Consider the following 16674-nt stretch of genomic DNA (forward strand, 5'->3'; position numbering starts at 1 on the left):
TTGTCTCATGCATCATGAGCTCTGTTGGTAAGGATGCCAGATTCATTACTGATGAGGTGAATCAAGATCTTGCTTCACACAAACAGAACTTCCATAAATAAAAGTAGCTTCTAAGATGGAAACTGTATGAATTCTATAGGAAATTCATCATGTGTGAATAAAGCATATGTCCACGTAATCACATACAAGATGACAAAATATATAGTTCATCATAAAGAAAGTATGAGGGAATTCATTATAGCCAATTTCAAATTTACAGACAGATTTAAAATTTAGAAAAACTTAAATATAAAAATAAGAAATATATGGCGTATCACCACTTAAGGATAATTTACACTATTGTAGCCTGTTAGCTCTGGTATTTGAGATCTCTCAGCAGTTCTTCCAATTTTATGACAAAACAACAAAAACGAATGAGTTATTGCTCTTCTGTCTCTACTTGTTATAGAGGCAACATCACATGAACAGATTAGATCAACGTATACTGAGTAAGGGTATAAATAATCAATTTCAGCTATAGGTGAAGTTACAATTTAGAAGTTATTTTGTCTTAAAGCAACTCTCTAGTTGACTTCTTGTTCCTGAAATAAACCCTCATTTCAGTTTCCTTTTTGCCTCATTGGGCTTTTTTTTGTTGCAGTAAAGGGTGGTTGAAATGCAACTCTCTCTTTGGGGGTTTACTAATGTTATCTTAGCTTGATCACAGCTCTCTGGATCCTTTGTTGTAATACAAGAACCAAGACTCAAGGATCTTCTTCACAGTGACATTCATAAGCCCCAGATGACTGCTAGAATTCACATATCACACTTTAAGAGAGATCTACAAGTCTTCCCATGTTACAACAGAAGCAAGAAGTGATGGAATAGGATTTATTTATACTTCCTCTGTGGCTGCTGTATATATGCTGTGTATATGCAGAATAGTTTTTAAAGTAACTCAAGAACACTTATTTCTCATTGCACGGCAGGACCCTCAGTTTATGTTCTTTCTCTGAAGAAAAACCAGGCAGAACATATTTTGTATAGTAGTACAGAAGGCATGGACTGATATAGATCTAGGAACTGAGTAATGCTTTTCTTCCAAGTTCTGAATATTCTTAACTACAATGTGAGCCATTATAAATACACATTGAACTTGTGGGGCCACTAGGTCTACCATACACAAATGTAGGAGACCAACTCTGTACATATGACAGCAATTCTTGTTGATTTGATTATCAAGTAGCTTGGTTTAGCTAGTTCTTTGTAAAACCATATACCTATGGTAACCATTCTGTGATAGTTCTTTCATGCAATCAGACTTATATCACAACACCTTTAATGTCAGCCAGTGGAAATTAATAAACAACAACAAAGTACTTTCCCCACCCAATACACTCAAATGTCTTACTGATATTAAGAGCCATTAAAAGAAATACAACCCTTCCAGAACTGTACACTAAAAGGTATCAAATTACCTTAGTACTTCTGGAAAATTAAATCCATTTCCAGTCATGAAGACTATGTCCACTTTGATGTCACCATGTCTTGGTCACTATTTAAAAGAAATAAATACAAATCAGTAAGCAGTCTTTTAAATAGTACTTTACATTGATTTGGATTGGCTGTATTAAGCATTAAGTGCTGCATGGAATATGTTAATATACTATGTTAAGAAAACCTATGTGACCACTTGGAGCTCTAGTTACCAATTGACAAGTTAGCTTCCACATCACATGACAAGAAAGTTCTGTTTGTGGGACTGGTATGAAACACATTAGCAAGAGATGCTGAGAGCCACCACAGCCCCTCAGACAAAGATGCCCCCTGACCCCTTCCAGGGGTGTCAAACTCATTTGTTATGGGGGCCAGATCCAACATAAATGTGACCTTGTTGGGCTGGGCCATGAGCATCATAAAATGTAATGCCAGGTAGTAGATATAAACTTTCTAAAGGACACAGACAAGCATAATTAGAGATTTTTAAAAACTTAAAATAAAACATTAGCACTCATTAGTCTTAAAGGTGATTTCTTTATATCTCTCCCATGCAATCCAGGAAACTGGGCAAATGAAGCTGTAGCTCTTTCCTTCCTTCCCCAGGGGACCAGGAGGGGGAGAAGCCTCAGCCAATATAAGGAAGAGAAGCTTGGCTCAGTAGCTCTGCTGTGCAGTTGAGAAAGCCTGGCACAGCAAGTTCTTCCTCCCCCCCCTTCCTCCCCAAGGGAGGAGCCTCAACAAATGGAGAAAATAGAGACTTTGCTCTATAGTTTCTGTGCAATTGAGCAAGCCTGGCAAGGCAAGCTGTGATCCAGAAGTAAGTAAGAGAAAGGGAGAAGGAAACAGATGACAGCCAGTTGTTTGGGGGCCTGATAGGAACCCTCTAGGGGCCTGATTTGGTCCCTGGGCTGCATGTTTGATACCCCTACCATGCAGCTCCAACTTAAAAATCATATGAAAGTAATCACATTACTTGCCTCAGCACCATGGGCTCTCGGTATTTTGTTCCCTGGTGTCCCTTCTTAGCAGCTCTGTATGTAAACTACACCTCATTCATATCCTTGGTGTAAATGACATAGCCAATTTTCACAGATATATAACAGATATAGAAGATTGGTCTTCTATGCACCATTTATTTATTTAGACCTGTTTAGGCAGCTCACAAAGTAAAAGTAAGTAAATAATACCATAAAAAGTTACAACTAAAGAATGATCAAGAATAAAAACAAACCATAAAAAGCCAGGGACAAAATACCAACATAAGGTAACACTTGGTCTCTAAATGATATTAATAAAAGAATCCTCAGGCAAGAAGCAGAGGGGGAAATGAAACATGCAGCAGAGGTGAGTACAGATAAAAGGAGTTGAGAGATAACTGGGGAGATAACTAGTTAGGCATAGCAAGAGGTAGCTGAGTAACACCCAACTCCGTTCCTTCCCTACCTATTTTTGACAGAGTCTATAAGGTTGAAATGGAAAGACAGTAAGCATGAGAACTGGGGACTTTGGGGATGGAACCAGGAGACTTTGGGGTGGAGCCAGAAGCAAGGTTCTGACCATCATAATTAAAAGGACTGCACTACTTTTAAATGCCTTCCCTTCACTGGAAATAATGGAGGATGAATGCATCTTCTTTTGGGGCTCATGGAATTGGACCCCCTGGTCCAGTATTATTGAAACTTGGGTTGGTGGGTTTTTTTCTTTTTTAGGAGAGGCAGTACATGCTATGCTGAAAATTTGGTTCCTCTGCCTAAAAAAAAAAAGCCTACTCCCCCCAGAGCTCCTTGGATCAATTCTCCAAAACACAGTATGGGAATCTGTGTTTTTGCTCTGTTGGTATGCAAAAGTAGCATTGGAATAATGACAATTCTCCAATAAGAAAACATTTCTTCCAACAAAAAACACTCTTTATGTACTAAGGACTTTGATGATTATTTATTTCTGTGATTCTTGAATATTGTTTTGATCAGATCACAACGGAGCATCTCCACTTTAGTTTTGTATCAGTAGATTTATGAAAATACTAGGAATAAGGCCCGTTGTGGGAAAAAACACAACAGGCTCTAGAAAGGGGCTCTAGGAGAATGCCCCCTTGCTGTCTTCCCCCCTACCCAAGGTGGCCATTTTCAGTAGAAGATATTGGATTTTTAAAGAAGGTATTGGGGAATTGATCTGACTTCAGTTTTACATCTCCTTCCCCCTGCTTGCAGCCTCTACCTAGGAAAAGTACAGTCTTTTTTCACAGTGTGGACCAAAGCAGCTTACATCCTCCTCCTCTCTCCTTTTTGATCATCACAACAACCCTGTGTTTGTACTCACCTGGATATTGGCAACAATGGTTCACCAGGAGGAAATGGCTGTTTTGGCCCTTCAGTCTGAGGTCCCACCCCTCCTCAAACCCCACCATCTCCAGGCTCCACTCCTCAAATCTCCAGGAATTTCTCAACCTGAAGTTGACATCCTTATATACTTCCCTTTATCTGCCCCTCTGACTTCAGCTTTCCATCTCCTCCTCTTGCAGCCTCTACCTAGGAAAAGCACACTCTTTCTCCACAGTGAGGGGGGGGGCAAAGCAGCTTACACTTTGATCTGCACAACCCTCTGAGGTAGATTAGGTTGAAAGTCTGTGACTGGTCCAACACCACCCAGTCAGCTTTCACAGCAAGAACCTGGGTCTGGCAGATCCTGCTCTGAAGCCACAGTGGCTATCATGGAGGGGGGGCTGCTGCTAAACAGTAGCAAGAAGCAAAGCCTAGTTAAGTCATGCCAGTCAGGTGGCATCAAGTCACCCAGGGGTAGATAATGTGCTTCCATTAGCACATGGTGTCCTGGAAAGGGCATACTCAATGTTTCCTTAAAAAATAAAATAAATGCAGCTACCAGGCCTATTCAACAGCCGTTGATATTCTGCAGAAATTTTGAGCTGTATGCCATGTATGAAAGATATGAATAATTTGGAAGCTTGTAGAAGCCTCGGTGAAACAGGGCAATACGTGCATCCCTGTTGCGTATTTGCGCTTTGCTGCTAGTTGTCTCTACACCGGCTACTGTTGAAAGAAGCTTAGGAGCATTGGACTCTTACTTCATGGCTTGTATATTACCCCGGACCTCCACTTTAAAGCATAAGGATTTTGGACTTATATGGAAGGACTTTGGGTCGGGTGTGATTGATGCACTTTCGTATAAATTATTTGTGATAAATCTTTGAATATTTTTCATATTTGAGGCTGGTTTTTCATGGATGCTGTGTGCTGTATACCTGCTTCTCTTTTCCACATTACTCTTTGGGTTGCTGAGCCTCCAGGTGGGGCCTGAAGACATCCTGGTATCACAACTGAACTCCAGACAACAGATGTCTCTTCCTCTTGGAGAAAATAACTGCTTTGAAGAGTGGACTCTATGGCATTATATTATATTCAGCTGAGGGCTCTCCTCTCTCCAAACCCTGCTGTCCTCAAACTCTACCACAAAATCTCCAAGAATTTCCCACCAACCTGAACTAGTTAGGACTGGCCCCAATGATTTCTCTCTCAAAGGCCTTTAGGGATATCTTTCAGACCAACACTGTCTCTCTGATAACATTGTTGGTTTTAAGCACAGGATTTCATTCTCTCTCTCTCTCTTCCCCCCTCATCCCCCCTCCTTCTCTCTACCTCTCTGTGTGTATCTGGTCTGCTGCCACAGGATGCCACCCCCCCCCCCCCATCACTGGCAGTTTCCCCTCCAGAGGAGGAGAGGGAGGAGCCCTCAGCCAATCAAGGGAAATCTTTCTCTGGCTGTTTCTCTCCTCCTCCCTCAACCAATTGAGGGAAGGCTTTCTTTCCTCTGAGATGCAGTGGCTCAATCCTTGTCTGTCCTGGGGCTGCAGGGTGGAGGTTGCTCTCCATTGAAATTGAGTGACAGGCAGCACAGCCAATAGCTGGAGAGAGGGGGTTTCTTTCCATTGAGACTGAGTGACAGGCAGCTCAGCCAATGGAAGAGCAGGTGAACTGTGACCAGTCTGTCTGGAGAATTATATTATATGAGAGGATTATGTTGAAAAGTTATTCTTTGTAATTTGTCACACAATAACCATGGTGGTTCTTCTTAACAGCAGTCATATATTGTGACTTCTTTCAATTGTAGTATCCAACTGGGGATTGGCAACCCTACTCAGGCTGCAACATCGCAGCCAAGGCAGACATCAACAATAGCCTGATTCAAAAAAATTATATAAATTGGAACTGACTTGAATTTTAAAATTGGTTAAATTATATTTTAGTTATCTTGGATTGTATAGGTGGGGAAATGTTTAAGTATTTTATTGTATTTTATGTTTTTTTAAGGAGGGTATTTTATACTATCTTAGGTATTTTAGGAGGGTTTTATATGATGTGTTGTAGTTTTTATATTGGTCTATGACTGTAATAAAGTTCATTCATTCAAATAGCCTGGCTGACAAATATTAATCCAAACTAGATATGGTCACAATGTGGATCATAAGGTTGCCAGATATCCAGCTATAGAGGAAAACCTCCCAGCAGTGCAAAAATCAATGTCATATTGATGGTATGATGTCATTTCCAGGGTGAACCTAATAAAATCATAGAGTTTTCACTGAATCCTACAGTGGCATGATATCACTTCTGGGTTTGCCCTGGTAATGACACCATGTTGTTACTATAATAGTGCCTCCCATGTCTTCACTCCACTCTGCCACCAAGTGCGAGCTGCCAGCTCTAATGACCATCATAGTCAAAGCATGCTTTTCAAAGAAGTGCCATAACAGGACAGGGCTGCCAAAGTCCTGTCAGTGGTGAGGAATTCCTGCCCCCAGATGGCTCCCACACCACCAATTAGCCTGCTGGCCAAGGGGATTTACCAGCAGCATAATCAAGAATCCAGCAGCTAAGAAACTGTTCCTCAGGAACAGGCTGACTCCTCAGTACCCAACCAGCTTTTTCACTGGCCAAAAGCACCTCAGTTTTGTGTGGCTAGAGCTTCAGTTTATATTTTGTTTGCTCACAAGAATACTGCTGGAAACCACCCTGACCTGGATAGCCCAGGAAAACCTGATCTCATCAGATCTTGCAAGCTAAGCAGGGTTGAATCTGGCAAGTACTTGGATGAAAGACCTTCATGAAACACCAGAGGCAGGTCAGGGTTTATTCAGCCCCCTCTCTGAATATCCTCCAGACCCCCAGTAGGGGTCAGTCACCAGAGGTCACCATGATGTGCATACACACTCACATGCATGTATGTGTATGTGTGTGTATACACACAAAAATACAAAAAAAAAGAATACTGTATTGTTTGTAATAACTACTTTGAATCATTACACTTTTATATGGAGTAACTGGCTATCTGCCTCCATCTACAGAAACATTTTTCCCAATGCAAAAAGGAAGCTTACTTAGTAGTTTAAGGGGCTAATTACTTAAATTCAAAATTATACTTAATACTCAAATTACTTAAATCATATTCAAAGTTATAACCCTTGAATAGCAGGAACATTACATTTCTATTTAATGGCACAGATATAAATAGAAAAGCCCTAAGGGATTGGAATGCAGGAGTCTCATATGTTTACTTTATGGGGAATAACATTAATGTCAGACTGCTTTTATTAATCATGAGTTGTGTTATACAATTAACAAGAACTCTACCTCAAAGAGAATATAATGCTATTCATAGGGTTCATAGTCTTTTTTTTCCTGTTTTCAAAAAACGATTTATTGAAACATATTTACAAAACAAAATACACGCAGCAACAAAAAGTCATAATACTATATCACAATTCAACACAACCCATCACCTATTCCCCCCCATCACCAAGAGCTTGTGGGGAACTACCAAAGCATAAATTTAGATTCCTCAATTCAATTCCCATACTTTTTATCCATAGATACAGCGGGTTCCAAATCTTTTTGTAAACCTGGTAGGACTCTCCTCTTAATTTCATTGTTAGCATATCTAGTTCTGCTGCTTCTAGTAACTTTTGCACAAATTCATTCCTTTCTGGAATTTTCGCAGCCTTCCAATATTTGGTGTATAAAATTCTAGCCACAGTAATAATATGTATCAAAAGTTTTTTCTCCAATTTGGGGAGATTTTCCTTTACTACGCTTAGCAGGTAGAGTTCAGGTGTATGCGGAAGCCTTATTTTAAAGATTTTCTGGCACCAAATATTAATTTGGGCCCAATATTTTTTGGCGTATATGCACTGCCACTAAATATGGTATAGAGTTCCTTTTACTTTTCCGCATTTCCAGCATTTATTTGAGTAGCTTGGATAAATCTTGGCCAGTCTCTCCGGAGTTAAATACCATCTATACACCATTTTATATAGGTTTTCTTTGAATTCGGATGCTATAGTTAATTGTAAATTATGTTTCCAAATATTATCCCATTCCTTCAACTCAATGTTATATCCAAAATCATTCAGCCACTTAATCCAACTCTCTTTAACTATTTCATCCTGCATTTTATTCAATAACAACCAATTGTAGATTCTGGAAATAAGTTTCTGCTTATTATATATTATCAAGTTGAAATCATTCGGTTTTTTAGAGAATCCCATTATTTTATCCGTCTTGAATCTAGAGTTAACTTGCGTTTTTGTCCACCAATCCAGTTTTATATTATCATCTAAATTCAAATTTTTAGTGGAATCTAACAAGACACTATAGTTATAGTCGTTATCCCAGCAATAGACATTAGGGTGTAAAGAGGCTTCTACTGGAGATACTCAGAGAGGCACCTGAGTATAGAATGTTTTCTTAATTTCTGTCCATACCCTAAAAATCGGTTTCCAAACTACATGCCGAAAAAAAATATTATTCTCGGGGGGGGGGGGGGTCTGGTACCAAATGTATGAGTGCCATCCTTTAACTAAGCCTGCTCCCTCTAACACAAGCAACCTTTTATTTTCCAAAAAGCCCTAAGGGATTGGAATGCAGGAGTCTCATATGTTTACTTTATGGGGAATAACATTAATGTCAGACTGCTTTAATTAATCATGAGTTGTGTTATACAATTAACAAGAACTCTACCTCAAAGAGAATATAATGCTATCCATAGGGTTCATAGTCTTGGCTGCAATTTACTTGGTGCTGAAATTGTTTCCCCTACTCACTATGTTTTTGTTGACCTTGATAGTAATTCCCAAATTACCTAAAAACATAAGAAAAGTATTGCTGGATCAGACCAGTGGCTCATCTAGTCCAGCATACTGTTTCACACAGTGGCCAATCAGATGATATTTACAGCAAGTACAAAATAATGACCACTACTGAATAGTAGGTTCAGAGATGCTGGGGAAATCCACCATTTAGTTTATGCTGTGAGCATTGTGGAGGGGAGAAATTTGGTCTGGGGCCTTCTATGCACTTGCTTGCCTATCCCCACCCTTTTGCTGAGCAGTATGAATGAAAGTTTAATACGGTCAAAGACCAATCAATTAAATACAAATAACTTAATAAGATACAGTCAGGCAATAGTAAAATGGGAATAAAACATACACAGTATAAAATATAATTAGGCAATACTATAATGAGAATAAAACATAGACAGTATAAAATATAATTTCCTCCCCAAAACACTGATTAAATTCCAGAACCAAGGCGTTCAGTTGGGTATTCCCCTTAAGAATTGCTTCCGGAGACTTATGGCTCGCGAAGCAAACTTTGCCACACATAAAGTGGTTCCTTTGTTCCTATCAGCCAATAATCTGTCTAGCTGAAATCTAATATTTCTTCCAGGGACACTGGCACAGATCGGGAGTATATACTCGGCCCTAATATGCTGATATAATTTACATTGGAATAGTACATGCTCCCTATCTTCCGGTTTATTGTCCCCACAAATACACAGTCTCTCCTCGTATAATTGTCCTGTGTATCTGCCTTCAATAATAGCTGACAGTAACATATCAAATCTGAGAAGAGTAAATGCTCTCCTGTACTCTGCTTTGTCAAGATTGTGCAAGTATGGCATCAGTGTTATTTTATGTAACTCCTCTATTCCTGGTAAATAGCCTTTAAGCTGATTCAGATCATGCTGTCTTTCAACATCCAAGATCCTCTGTTTAAGAAAGGGTTTAACCAGATTATGCTCCATATTGAGCAAAAATTGTTTAGATAGTCCATAATAGCCCAACTTGGACTCCATTTCTCTGATCCACAGAGGAACAAATGAATCTCTTACTATCAGCCCCGCCAAACTGGTGGGCTGAATCATTAGTTTGTACCAGTAGAGAATAGCAGCAATCCACAATCTTGCTTTCACTGTAACCATACCCGTTTCTACTCTGATAAGTGAGTTGGGAGCACATGGAGGGACTTGTAGTATATGCCTAAGGAATTTGGATTGCACTTTCTCCGCTAACTGCCAGAGATGCTGATATGGTGTTATACTCAAAGGTGCCCCATATAACATTTGGGCGAGGGCCTTGGCCTTAAAGACCTTGACTGCAGCCGCCACGTTCTGCCCCCCGGAGGTCCAGTAGAATTTCTCTATGGCTCCTGAGCTTTTTGCTGCACTAGTTGTAACGTAGTCCACGTGTGCCTTCCTGGCCCCTGAGGCCTGAAAAACTACCCCTAAATACTTAAAGCAGCGTGTCTGTTCAATAGCCCTGTCGTTTATCTTCCAATGATATACCTTAGGTCTTTTTGCAAAGGCTAAAATTTTTGATTTTGAGTAATTTATTTCAACCTGGTTAACTTGACAGTAATGCGCTAGAATCTTCATTGCTCTCTTTAGCCCAATTGGGGTCCTAGAGATCAGCACTGCATCATCTGCATATAGCAGAAGCGGGATATGCCTATCTGCAATCTTTGGAGCATGCACCTCTGGACCACTTAGATGTTCCCCCAGATCGTTTATAAAGAGGTTGAACAAGAGTGGGGCCAAGATGCAGCCTTGCTTAACTCCCCTCCCTACTTGGATAGCTTTCGTGAGCAGTAGGAAGGCAGCTTGGATGACTGGGCTCAGATTTGGCCAGCTCCAAAGTCTGCCATGAAAACATTGTGATGCGACATCATCCCAGAGTCAGAAATGACTGGTGCTTGCACAGGGGACTACCTTGACTTTTTTAGCACATTATGGTAGAAGCTTTGTCTTTTCTTTTTTGGGGGGGCCTCTGCTTTAGCCGTAGTGGGGAGTGTTCAAATGTGGTTGGAATCAGAGAGGGTGGGTGGCAGCAGCAGCCTCTGTATTCTGCCTTTCACAGGTGGACTTGTGACCATTTTGCAGTGCGTGGCTGGTGTCCATGCAGCTATTTTGGCCCTCGAAAACACTTGGGGTGGTGGAAAAGAGTTCAGCACCACAAGCCTACAGTGGCTGTGGGAATCACAGCATTTTAAAATCACTGTAAAATGGTGATAATGAATTAGTGCTGGCAACAGTTTTGCCCTCTCTTTTAACTGGACACAGCAAGGGGGGTGGGGAGGGAGTTTCAATCTCTGCATCTGTAGAGGGGAGCCTCCTCAGCTTTTTCCCCAATCCGCATGAAGCAAGAAAATCCTCCCTTCCCCTGAATGCCAGGATGGCTGTAGCTGTGAAGGAAGAGTATGTGTGCACATACTCACTAGGATTGCCAACTCCATGCTGGGAAATTCCCTGTAACTTGGAGGATGGAGCCCAGGGAAGGTGGGGGAGGCTGACATCCATGCAGCTGGCTGGCTTCAGTGGGGCAATTTTCAACTGCTGCCCCCAAGGCCAAAAGTGTTCAGGCTAGCCTAAACAAAACAAGTTCAGGTGATTGTGGGGAAGACAAAATTTCAGCGCTCAGCTGAATTGTTTTGTAATACAATAAAATCCACACAAATGGCATCATGATTTCCCTGAATCACTAATAAAAGATGCTGATCACTACTCTGGGAGTCCTCATTCTTTCCCCTGAACCCAGTATTTAACACAAACAAACCATTTTTGTGTGTTTTGGGATTTTTTTGCAAACCTGATGAGCATCAAAGTTCAATGAAAAATATATATCTCTCTCAATGTGGCCCCACCCACAGATTCAGCTATCTACAGATGGGGCCATGTTGACTATTAAATACATTGATGATAGTAGTAGCTCCTCCACATGGATCAAGTGGCTTGCCTGCCATTGAGAATGCCCCCTGACACCACAAAGAAAACTCCTTTGCAGAGGAATGGGGGAAAGATCCTCTAACTGTAGGTGAGCGATTGCATACATATCTCTTGCTATGTAGTGGCTGGCTGGCAGAAAGGAAAGAAGTAAACAGGAAAGGGGGAGAGGCTATTGGGGCTTTCAGAGAAGGAAAAGAGAAAATACAGGGGAGGGTTAATGAGATTCCCTCCCCCACAAGTCCTTGTTGGACTGCTGTTCGTCTTTGCTATTTGGCACAACTCTAGCATAGGAGTGTCTCCCCCCCCCACACCAGTTTATGGGAAATACTATTTTGTTTTTGTGGCTATGTTTAATTTTCCCATAAAAAGGTAAAGGTAGTCCCCTGTGCAAGCACCAGTTGTTTCTGACTCTGTGGTGACGTCGCATCATGACGTTTTCACAGCAGACTCTTTACAGGGTGGTTTGCCATTGCCTTCCCCAGTCATGTTTGCTTGTTCAAGCTATCTGTGCTTGAAATATATTTCTTGCTTGCTTTTTCTCTGGCATCCTTCAGCCAGGTGAAGGTGTGCTAATATATTAGTTGTGGCACATCCTGCAAGAGCATGGATTGGAACTTTACCACCCCACCCTGCATGTACCGCGCACATGTACACAGACCCCTTACGATTTATGGCCTTATGACTCCAAGTAGCAGCCATAACATATTCCAGACAACCTATTTCAAGGGGATTATGTTGCTCTTCTCAGGTAGTTAAAGTCACTGAGCCTTTTGACCTTGTGCCTCCTAAGACTCCTGGAGACATAATCACACAGGAATGCACCACTTCTCATGCATGTCTTATTGCCAAAATAAAAAGGTCAGCCACCCAGCAACCTGATCAGTAGCATCAGATTCATCTGGCAGATATTATGATGAGAAAATAACATAAACTTAATAAGCTACACTATTAATTAGTGTATTGTCTCACTGGAGAGATGAGGTACATAAATAAAATTAAGAATGATTAAAGTGGGGCATGAAGAGGAGGAGATGCTAAACTGGTATAAAAGGTATTTTACAGGTCATTGGCTTAAACACAGATACTCCATGCTAAGAAAACGCTTACATAAGAAAAGGAAATCTCAGCCTGCTAGACATTTAAAGGCACTCAAGCTGATTATCGCAGCCAATGGGCTAGTGTGTTTTGTTTTCAGTGAATGAGACTATGAAAACCAGGCTTACAGCCATAGGCCAGTGGCCCATCTCCTGCCTATATATTTTTGCTTACTCTAGTCATATGGTGATAATATAATTTATAGGTGAATGCTGGATTATCATGGTGAAAACCTGCAATTAAATAAATCTAGGCAGCTGGATGTTGTTATTACACTAGATTTTTGCAGGATTTCTGTGTTGCTCATTCACTAAACAGAAATCTCATAGAAAAACTAGCAGCAAAACTAGCAAACTCCATGCCAGTTCTGAAAAGGTCTTTTTGTGCGGCAAAGTCCACATAAAGAAAGACTGCTGCAAACTCTACAGTCTTATTTTGGGAATACTCTTCCTAAATTTAGCATTAATATGCCAAATTGGCAACATGCTGTAATCTCTTGGAGCTATGCCTCATCCTCCCCAAAGCATAATGGAATGCCCAATTACTGCAAAATATGAAAAAAGTATTTTCACTGCCGAGCTCTTATTTCTTTTGCCCTTGTTATGCAGACATGTAGGCTTTATGGCTACATGGCTCTTTCTTGAATTACAGGGGTGTCATAGACCATGCACATATACCTGATTATCTATCAGCTCCCTGTCCCCAGGGCCTCATGAAGTGGGGAGGGTCTTCTGGGCCATCCTCATCTTCTTCCTTATACTTAACTATAGAGTTCTCGGTCGGGGGGCGTGGCTTCGGCGCGAATGGCGACTGACGTGTGAGGCTCAAGCTCCTGACCTGATCCCCTCACCCTCCCTCATCGACGCAGGTTTCCGCACTCTGCCTTTTATCGGACTATGGGAAAATTGTCGCATAAAAAGAATAAGCCAATTTTAGCTAGTGCTCGGCTTCTCAAATCATTCCTAGATTCTAGCTCGCAAGCAGATCGCTCCCTGACAAGGCCTCACGAAACAACAAAAATGGCAGATGGCGCTGTCAGCTCACCTCCCTCAACGGACTTGCTTACAACGAAAGAGTTTCACAATACTCTGCGTTCATTCCAGTCAGAAATGCTTGATAACATGGCAGCTATACTGAAACCGATCACAGATCAGATCAGCACTTTACAAATCACTCTGAAAGAAGCTACAGCCACAGCTAATTCAGCGCTAGAAACGGGCCTAGCGAATCAGGATGACATCCGCCATCTTCAAAGGCAAGAACGCTGGGCCACAGACAAAATCTTGACACTCGACAATAAAGCGCGGGAGCGGCACGTTAAACTGAGAGGTTTTGAGGAACATGAGGAAGGTACCTCAGATCTTGCTAGTTTCTTAACATCCTGGCTATCTACAGCTCTTCAGTTGGAAGACAGCATTGCCCCACATATTGTTCGTGCTTATAGGCTAGGCTCAGCTTTCTCCCCACGTTACCATGGCTCCCGGGATGTCATCATAGAACTAGCTGATATCCGTGTCAAAAAGAAGATTTTAGACACTGCCAGAAACCTGAATGGTCTAGCTTTTAAAGACAAGAAAATTCTTGCCTTCCCAGACTTGTCTGCAGAGACTCTACAGAACAGACATTTCCTCAAGCCGATAGCCCAAAAACTGGCTGCAGCAAACATCCGCTATAGATGGTCGCTGTAAGGCAGGCTCGTTGTTCACCATCAAGGGAAAAATTGGACGGTTGAAGACCCTGAGGCTGGCTTATATTTACTTCAGTCACTCAACCTAGATGTACCAATGGAGCTGGATCGCAAGTCACAAAAGCGAAAATGGACTTTCGCATCACCACCTAAAGACCGCAAGATCTCAGTTCGTTCTCCTGAGCCAACTCATGCTTCAGATCCTATGCAATCTCTACAATCCGTAAACTCTCTATAAACCTGTGTCACCTTATTATCTTTCTTTGAAGAAATGAATAATATGTTTCATGTTATCTGAGGGTGGGTGGGTGGGAAAGGGTAGTGTGGGTTTTGACTCTCCAGCTCCCCCCAAAATGGTGGGGATGTGTAGTGGAAGGGTACGAGGTCCCCTGTCTCGAGTGGTTCCCTGGGACCCGCAGGTTTTCCCCATATGTTTATTTCTGGTGGTATTGTTCACCTTACTTGCTAAGGGATCTGTCCTCCTGCACATGCCTTTCCATCTCGCATACAAACATAACTTGTTTGCAGGAGGAACAGAGAAAGGGGAAGGGGGGAGGGGGGAGGGAACATGGTGCATTCATTGTTGTTACTTTCACTATAGTGTTAACTATGCTAGCTACTGTTCAACTTGTTACTTTGGTATGCCATCTGCTGTTCAAGTAATGTCATTACACGGCTGTCTGTATGCTCTCTCTAAACTCCTTTTTCTTTTTAGCTCTTGTTTGTTTGACATGGCACTAATGCACTTTGATCACTTTAGAGGTGGTATGTGTATGCTTTCATGCCCCATAGCTTTGTCTTTTGGATCATGGGTCCTTCCACCCTTGGGTTCGCCGCTTTTCTTTTTTAAAAGCCAGTCAAGTGGACATAAGTCACTGCAACACTTTGGCCCACTCCTCGTGATTTATATATTTCTAGCACCCTGTCATGTAACCATCGCAGTCTTATTTCTGGGCATTGTTTTACTTATATTTGCATACTCATCATTTTACTGTGCTGCTATGGGGTCCTATGCAGCACTTTCTTGCCATAGACCTCATGCTCCACTCCTACATTACCTTTGTCTTGTCTCTTATCCTCAATGGGAGATTTCTCCCACCATCTACTTACTTTGGTCTAAATGGCTCCAGATCTAAAGGTTCTTTCACTGAACTGTCGAGGGCTTAATAGCAAAATTAAATCTAGACGCATCCTCTCAGGCCTGAAGAAGCGGGCTCTAGATATTATTCTTTTGCAAGAGACGCACCTAAGAAATGACACTAATCTCTTATTTCACTCCGCTCACTTTCCCCTGACCTTTACCGCTCCTGGCTTCTCACATGCTAGAGGAGTCACTATTCTATTCTCACGCTCAGTTCAATTCTCTTGTCTGGCCACTGAAAAGGATGATCGTGGTAGATTTCTATTTGTTAAAGGTAGGCTTAACGAAGAAGTCATAACCCTGGCTGCTGTTTACGCACCTAATTCGGGACAGCTGGACATTCGCGAGGCTATGTCCAAACTAAGGGCTTTCCAGGAAGGCCCTCTAATTATCGGGGCTGACTTTAATTTCCTTATGGACACCCGGCTAGATAAAAAAACCAATCGCCTGCCTCCTCATCTCCTCCCCAGCCAGTGCCCCTCGCCCTCAGGTCTGCAAAAAATAATGTCGGATATGGGACTTACGGATTCCTGGAGGTTTCTTCATCAAAATGAACGAGACTTTACTTATTTCTCATCACAGCATCAAACCCACACGCGCATCGATTATATCTTTATTTCCAACTCTCTTTGCAACACTCTTGTAGACGCTTCCATTGAATCGAAACTTTGGTCTGACCACGCGCCAGTTCTCTGCACTATAAGGGCAACTGAGCAATATGACTGTAGCTTCTCATGGAGACTTGACAATTATTTATTATGAGATAAGGAACTTTCCAACCAAATTGAACGCAAAATTAACGAATTTTTCAGTCATAACCTTTCTGGTGACACCCCCGCCCAAACAGTCTGGGATGCTTGCAAAGCTGTCCTAAGAGGTAAGATTATTGCATTGACCATGGCCCAGAGAAAGAAAAAGCAACATCTTATTACTGCCCTGACCGCGAAAATCAGAGATCTTGAATTTCAACACAAACATACATGCAACAAAAAAGTTTATCAACACTTGCAAGAGGAAAGAAAGAGATTAGAAGCCTTAGAAACGCAAAAAATCAAACGCAATTTGCTATTTACTAAACAGGCATATTGCTATCGAAGCCCTAAATTTCACAGGCTCCTGGCATGGAAAGCCAAACAACAAGCTGCCAACCTGAATGTAAAAGGTCTCAGAGACTGCAAAGGTACTTTATGCACTTCTT

The 16674-nt window shown here is 41.6% G+C and overlaps 1 long non-coding RNA gene across 1 annotated transcript in view; it reads right to left on the reverse strand.

The window, feature by feature from the left end:
- Positions 1–1457: 1457 nt before the first annotated feature.
- LOC132566664 (uncharacterized) overlaps positions 1458–16674 on the reverse strand; it is a 697045-nt gene continuing 681828 nt past the window's right edge. Inside the window, exon 3 of the long non-coding RNA XR_009555070.1 lies at positions 1458–1534. This is a non-coding gene — a long non-coding RNA (uncharacterized LOC132566664). The remainder of the gene's footprint in view (positions 1535–16674) is intronic.

This window comes from Heteronotia binoei, chromosome 2 (assembly GCF_032191835.1).
Source record: "Heteronotia binoei isolate CCM8104 ecotype False Entrance Well chromosome 2, APGP_CSIRO_Hbin_v1, whole genome shotgun sequence".
Classification (NCBI taxonomy): domain Eukaryota; kingdom Metazoa; phylum Chordata; class Lepidosauria; order Squamata; family Gekkonidae; genus Heteronotia; species Heteronotia binoei.